The 7329-nt window shown below is 37.8% G+C and overlaps 1 pseudogene; it reads right to left on the bottom strand.

Annotated features, from left to right (window-relative positions):
- Positions 1–723: 723 nt before the first annotated feature.
- Positions 724–2028, bottom strand: LOC102499277 (60S ribosomal protein L4 pseudogene; annotated as a pseudogene).
- Between the last annotated feature and the right edge of the window lie 5301 nt (positions 2029–7329).

Genomic DNA, 7329 nt, shown 5'->3' with positions numbered 1-7329 from the left:
TCTGTCTGCCTGGAGAGCGAGCGCACGCGCCCTACAGTGAAAATCTCTCAAAAAAAAAAAAAAGTGGTACTATGTACTCTATATTTCATTGTGTCTAAACAAAAACTAGCCAGGACAAGGATCCTGGTATTTATGTTTTAAAGAATTATTTATTGTGGCTAGCAGGTGCGATGGGCGTTAGGATGCTGCACTCCTATGTGCCTGACTGAGGTTGAAGTCCCAAAGCGGCAGCTTGAAACTCATGCTGGGATGTGTTTGGGCAGGCCCAACATCCCAAGAAGAGAATGGAGCAGAGGGGATGCAGTGTGGCCATTCTCTAAGGAGTAAAGGAGTAGGGGGCTTTCTTGCTTTCTGTCTTTCTGTCTCTCTCTGTCTCACTAGAGAGACCACACATGTCCTATAACAAAAATCTCTCCAAAATAACAAAAAAGAATTATTTATTTAACTTTATAAATTATTATTATTATCATTATTACTTTTAAATTTTTCTATAGGGCTCATGTGCTCACCAGAAAGAGTGAGGGAGAGTGAGAAGGCAAGCCGCCAGGTCTGGGACTCAACTGAGTCAGCTGTGTGGGAGCCCAGTGCCTTGACCACCACACTACGTGCTGGCCCTAGATCATGGTATCATTTTTTTAAAAACTACTGCTTTGAATAAGGTGTTTATTAAAAATAAGTTGCCCAAAATGATGTAACCTTTACAGAATAAAGAAATTTATGGGTTTATGCAGCAGGTTTCTTTCCTTCTGTGATAGAGTTCTTTTCTGCTGGCTTCTTTTCCGGTGCTGGTTTCTTACCAACTACTGGCTTCCTGGTAGCTACAGCCTTTGTTCCCACCAAAGGCTTATTCTGCTTATTAGCACCAACTCCCTGTCCTTTCTTCCTACCACGGACTTCTTGCCTGCAACTCCCTTCTTGTCAGAATTGGCCCCTAGAGCTGCTGTCACCTCATCCAGACATATTTGTGATTACTGGCCTGGGAAAGAATGGTGAATGGTGTTCGGGAGCACCTTAGCACATGGGTAAAGTTTCAACACAGTTCTCGGGTTTTTCAGTGGATTCTTCTTCAGGACTCTGTGATGGAGCTTCTTGCATGGTGCTCGGAGGACTCTGGGCATTTCAAGATTCTGCCGAGGTCTGTGTTCATCATCCTATCCATAGGAAGGTTGTAGTTACTCTTGATGGAAGCAGATTTCCACCAAGTGCTGTATAATTCATCTAACTGCCAGAAGGCACTTTCTGTCCAAATGCAGAAATGTCCCACATGCCCACCAGAAGCAAGTTTCAAAATGTTCAGTTTGCTTACATTAAGCAGAGTGATTCCAGTGATTTTCCTGAAGGCCTCGATGATACCAGTGTCCTCGTTAGAGGTGGTGCACAATCCCCTGTTCTGGATATGACGAGGGTTTCCCATTTGCCGGCTCACATCAGCTGCGAGACATGGACCTTTTTATATCATTCCAGACCTTAAGTTTCTTCAGAAGCAAAACAGCCTCCTTGTTCTTCTTGTAGCCTTCAATTTTATCTTCAACTACCAGAGGAAATTCAGGAACTTCCTCAATACAATGACCTTAGTCATGACCAGAGCCAGTAAGGCTGAGGCAGCCAGGGCAGAGCAGATGGCCTAGCGCTTCTGGGTTATGTTCACTCCACAGCGCCACCGAGCCAGGTCTTAGATGGTGCAAATGTGTGACCACTCTTCACGCATATCTCCAAAAGCGCCCTGGCCAGCACAGCGAGTCCCACCACCTCGAACTCTGGGAATTTGAGCCACAGCTTTCCCAGTTCCCCAAGACCCAACACTGGTCTGAAGACCCGCTAGTTCACTGACTGCATATGGCCATCTGCTATTTTTTGCACAAGTTGGTGTGAACAAAGTTCACAATAGTTAGTCAGGTGGGAGCCTTAAATTCAGCAGGCAAAGTGACATTTTTCCAGATGACTCCCCCTTTGTATAGTACATGGGTTTCAGGGGACATACACATGACATGCCATAGCAGGGAGAAGAGACCAGGCTCCTCTCGACCCCGCAGCTCTCACAGGGGAAAAAAAGAAGATAGATCATGGTTTCATAACAGCCTGCTTTAGAGGTTGAGGATGTAAGAAACAGTTTCTTAAGAGAGGTGATGAGAGAGAGGTCAAAGTTAGGGAGCAGGGGAGAATGTCCATTAGGGCAAAGAAAACAGCAGTATTATTCACAGTAGTCAAAAAGTGAGCACAACCTAAATGATGTCCACTGATGAATGGAGAAACACAATGAGGTGTATTTATACAATTACATATTATTCTGCTGTAAAAAAGGGGAAGTATTGCTACATGTTTATAATACTGATGGATTTTGTAAATACTTTGGCGCGTGAAAGAAGGCAGACATGAAAGACCATGTTTTGTATAATTCCACGTATGGGAAATGTGCAATGCAGACAATTCCAGAGAGGCAGAACATGGAAAGGGAAGTGACTCCTGATTGGTAGGGGATGTATTTAGGATGATGACAATGTTCTGGAATTAGGTAGTGATAATTGCACAACTTTGTGAATATACTAAAGACTTTTATGCTTTTAAAAGATAAAGTTTATGCTATGTGAATTATATCTCATTTTTAAAAAAACTGTGTGAGAAAGAAAAAAAGCAAGCTAACTTGTCACTTTGGGGTATGAGTTGTTCATACATAATTTTTTTTTGTGTTGTCTCTTGTCTCTGAGAATTTGAATATTAGAAAGTCTCAGTGCATTTCCCAAATCTCAACCTTCTTTTAAATTTTCCCCTTTTTAATGTTTACTCTAGGTCACTTCTTTATATCTAATTTCTTCTTCATGATTTTTTTCTTTGCAACTGTGTCTGATCTCTTGACTCCATGGGGGCGGGGGCAATCAAAAAGTTCATAGGAATATGGAATTAAAGTACAAGTTTGTTTGATGCAAACATTTTTGGATTTTATTAAATATTAGTTCAATGAATATAATCAAGAAATATATATCTGGAAGGAAAAAATATGCTGCATTCCTCTCTTTGATAACAAAAGAAGAAAAAAAACCTGTTCTTTCTCCTCTCATACTACTGTATATTTGGAGCCATTATTTTTTTAATTCTTTTTTTTTTTGGAGCCATTATTTTTGAAAGGAAAAATGTGAATTCTACTGATATTACAAACTGTATGAAAAGGTAAATTATTTGATGCTTTGTTTTTTGTTTCATTTTGTTTGGTTTTATCTCTGTGCTTAAGTTTTCATGGAGTATATTGACCAAATTCATATTGACTAATATATATTATTCTGTTATGTCAATCTATTGTTAAGCTCCTCTACAACATTCTTAATTTATTTTTCAGTTACCCTGTCCATTTAACTTTCCTTTTAGAGTTTCTACTTTTTGTTATAATTATTAATTTTAAGTTATTTTGTTCATCTGTGTCTATATTTAAGCTTCTTGGTTTAATTCCAACATCTGCAGAACAATGTGTCTGTTTCTGTTTCTTATTTTTTTCTTGATTTAGGGTTATATTTTCCTGCTTCTTCACTTGTCCTGTAATTTGTGGACATGTGTCAGAATCTATACATTAAAAAAAGAAAGAGGCTGAAATGGATATGGAAAGGAGCTAAATATTTATCAAATCATTCAGGAGATATGCTATGTTAGTAATGAGTTGCGGTTTCAGATTTATTTTAATTCATGTCTAGTTTCAAATGTTTGGGGGTGAGACCTTTGCTATGTGTATTATAGATACATCATTCTAGCAGGACTTTGAGACCAACAAGCAAGAAGACTATGAAGATGTTTCTCCCTTTACAATCCAGTCCAACCTGATTTAGTCCCCTTGCTACCCTCTTAAAAGTTTCATGAGTAAAACATTTTTCCTATTTATTTACATTTATTTATTTACTTATTTGAATTTTGATCAGAGAGGGACAGAGTGAGAGAGAGAGAGAGAAAGAGTGAAAGGGAAAGTGAATAAACAAGGTGCCAGGTCCGGGACTCAAACTGTAGTTGGCCATGTGGGAATCCAGCACGCTTAACCACCAAGTCACCTGCTGATTGTCATGAGTGAAATCTCATAGGTAAGAAGAACAAAGGCTGTCAGACTCAAATCAATCATGGCTGTTGGAAATTCTACTAGTTTTTCTTTGCCCCAGCACATTCCCTCTGTCATGATAATGGAGGAGGTAGTACATGTGTGGTTGCAGGATTGTTGGGGGTATTTCTTATCCTACTCAGTTTTTCTGTTTACATAAAATTACTGTAACAAAGGACTTATTTAAATGTGTGTGTATGTACTCATCCACATTTTTTCCCTAGTTGTTATGGAAAGAGGAGTGGGTTCTTATGAACTGTATTTTAACAAAAGTTGGACTCATAAATTATTAGGAATCAGTACAACCTGAGAAATCTGAGCTGTTACATTCATGAAGCAGGTATCCACTCTGGACTATTTAGGCATCAGTTATCGGAAGAAAGATGGGTGATGGGTAGGAGCCAAATCAAGAGTTACGGACCAGGCTTTTCAGGTTTTCCTGAAATGTTTAAAATATCCATGCTTGACATCATATCTCAAAGTATTAGTAATTTATTTTGTGGGAAAAATTGTTTTAAAATTGAGCAGTCTAAGAATTAAAGAATAGGGAGAAAATAAAGGCATAGGGTCATGAGAATTTATATATTATAGCAGTCATGCTGGGGACCAGATGGTGTAATGGTTACGTCGCTGAACTCCCATGTAGTCAACCATGGTTCAAGTCCTGGACCTGGTGGCTTAAAGCTCACATGGGCCATGTGTGTGTGTGCATGCCCAAAACCCTGAGAAGAGAATGAAGAAAAGAACTGGAGCATGGCCATTCTCCCTGAAGGGTGATTTTTCACTTTCTGTCTCTATATCTCTCTCTGTCTCTCCAGCAAGCTAACATGTTCTATAGCAAAAATCTCTAAAAATATTATAAAATAAAAAAAGGAGTCATGCCAAAAGGGTTTAAAACAAAGTTATAATCATTTTGGGATATTCTTCAAGGTACACTTAAATGTGAAGATATTCAAACTTTCCTGCTAAGTAAGAATGTGTTGTTTAGGGCATTGTTTTCCCAGATTTCCATTTTTCCATCTTAAAATGACAGGGTCCTTAATATTCCTTCAACTAATAACTTTCTTTGATACCATTCTGATGCCCACTGGGATATCTGCATAGCCTTTAGAAGTTAGTAAAGTATCGTTGTAGGCCTGGACTCAGGCATAAGACAAATCTGGGTTTGAATCTCAGCTCTCTCTACATATGCCCTGTGTTAAGAAAGTTGCTAAACCCTTAGGTCTCTCTCTCTTTTTTTTTTAACCTGTAAATGGAGATAAATGTACTTGCCTCAAATTGTTCTTATAGAAATTATATTAGCTATTGAGAATTCAATAAATGACATAAAGGTTATGTTTCCTAACTTCACTAAGGCACTATTAATTTAATGAGATTATGAGGATAAAATAAGAGAAGTACTATCATATCAAATATATGTGCTAGTAATTAGTCATTTTTCAATTCAAGAATCTAAAATGAGAAAAAATAACATTTTTAAAAAATTTTAATTAAAAAACATTTTGTCAGAGGTCACATATGTTCACCAGAGACAGATTGAAAAAGGGAAAGTGAGAAAACACTCTACATGGGCTACAATCCCTTCTTCTCCATTTCTCTTCCATTTAGGATTTTGATCATACATACACCCATGTCTGGCATACCTTTAAGGCTGCTGGGTCTGGGACATGAACCTCACAGTTAGCTATGTGGGATCCAGCTGCTTTCACCACCATGCTACTAGCTGGCCCAAGAATAACATTTAATGAAGAAAGGACTCACACATTCTTCTGTTTCTGTCTATGATTTGCTTTTGGTGAGCAATAGTGAAAATTCTGAATAAAATTCTGTGGTTTCAAACGAGCAAATAGCATTCTATACCCTCTTTTCCACTAGTGGAAAGAAGAAAGTGGGAGTTCTACTATAAATGCAAATCTAGGTCAAAGAAAAGTTGAAGGTCTGCTCCCCTTTAGGAATTATACTTGAGGGCCAGCCCATAGCATAGTGGTTAAGATAACTGGATCTCATATGGCCAAATGTGCAGTTCAAGTCCTGGACCCAATGGCCTGGAAAACACACTGGGAGTGTGTGTGTGTGTGTGTGTGTGTGTGTGTGTGTGTGTGTATGTGTATGTGCCTAAAATCCCAAAAGGAGGGAGAAATGGAGGAGAAGATATTGCAGGGTGACCATTCCCCATGGGGAATGGATGTACTCTGGTAAATCAGAATAAAAAGAATAGAAAAAGAGAAAACTATGCTTGTAAACCAATTCACAATACTTTCTTTTGTTGTTTTGAGATTTTTTTTTTTCCTATTGGGCACGTTTGCTCACCAGAGAGACAGAAAAAGACAAAGATACAGAGAGCAAGAAATCACCCCCCAGGGGGGATGGCCATCCCTTTTCTTCTGTTCTCTTCCTGGGATCTTGGGCATGCACACAAGCATGAGTTTTTTTAAGTTGCCCGGTCCAGGTTTTGAACTGTGATCAACTACCTGGGAGTCCAGTGAAGTAACCATTACACCATCTGCTTGTCCCCACAGTACTTTTTTGAAAAGTAAGGGAAATAAAATCCACTTAGTGGTTGTCAATGTTACCTGTTTACTAAAATGCTTTATTTAGCTTATGTGTGAGCTGTGTGTTTTGAAGAGTGAGAACTAAGGGCAAAACAACATAAGTAAGACAAAGAACAAAGAGGAGAAAATCAAAGGTTGATTTAAGGACTAACCATAAAACTGTAGCTTTATTGAATAGAAAAATCAGGTTAGGTACTTTCCTGAAAATTCAATTTTGTGTGAGCTATTCTGCATTTAATATTTTAAAAAGGATTGACCTATAAACTAGAATGAAAATCTATCAAACACTTAATGAACTACTCATGTTCACTCTTAATGTCTTGAATTTCATTTTTACTAAAAATATCCGGTTATGTTAGCGGAGGTACAAACTAGTGATTATATTTTGTTCATGTTTTAAAGTCAGGTCTTAGTTTTAAAGTTAGGTCTTCCTTCTAATTATTAGAAATGATCTATTATCATTTATCTATCTATCATTTGTCTATCTTGGTCTTTCAGTTTTATCCTTTATCAAAAGCATAATCTATATTTAAAAAAAATATTTAGCTTAAGTTTCCCCTATCATATTCAGTAGTGAAGAATAATGATTTTAAGAATCCAAAAGGAGTAAACTATAAAAATTAAATTGGCATTGACCAAAGAAAACATGGCTGAACAGGAGGAAAAGTATTTTATTATTCCTCCCACTAAAGTGATCAAAACAAA

The sequence above is a fragment of the Tupaia chinensis genome, unplaced genomic scaffold (genome assembly GCF_000334495.1).
Source record: "Tupaia chinensis unplaced genomic scaffold, TupChi_1.0 Scaffold000147_1, whole genome shotgun sequence".
Taxonomy (NCBI): Eukaryota; Metazoa; Chordata; class Mammalia; order Scandentia; family Tupaiidae; genus Tupaia; species Tupaia belangeri.
Note: the sequence above shows the minus strand (reverse complement) of the source record. Positions and strands in the feature narration are given on the sequence as shown.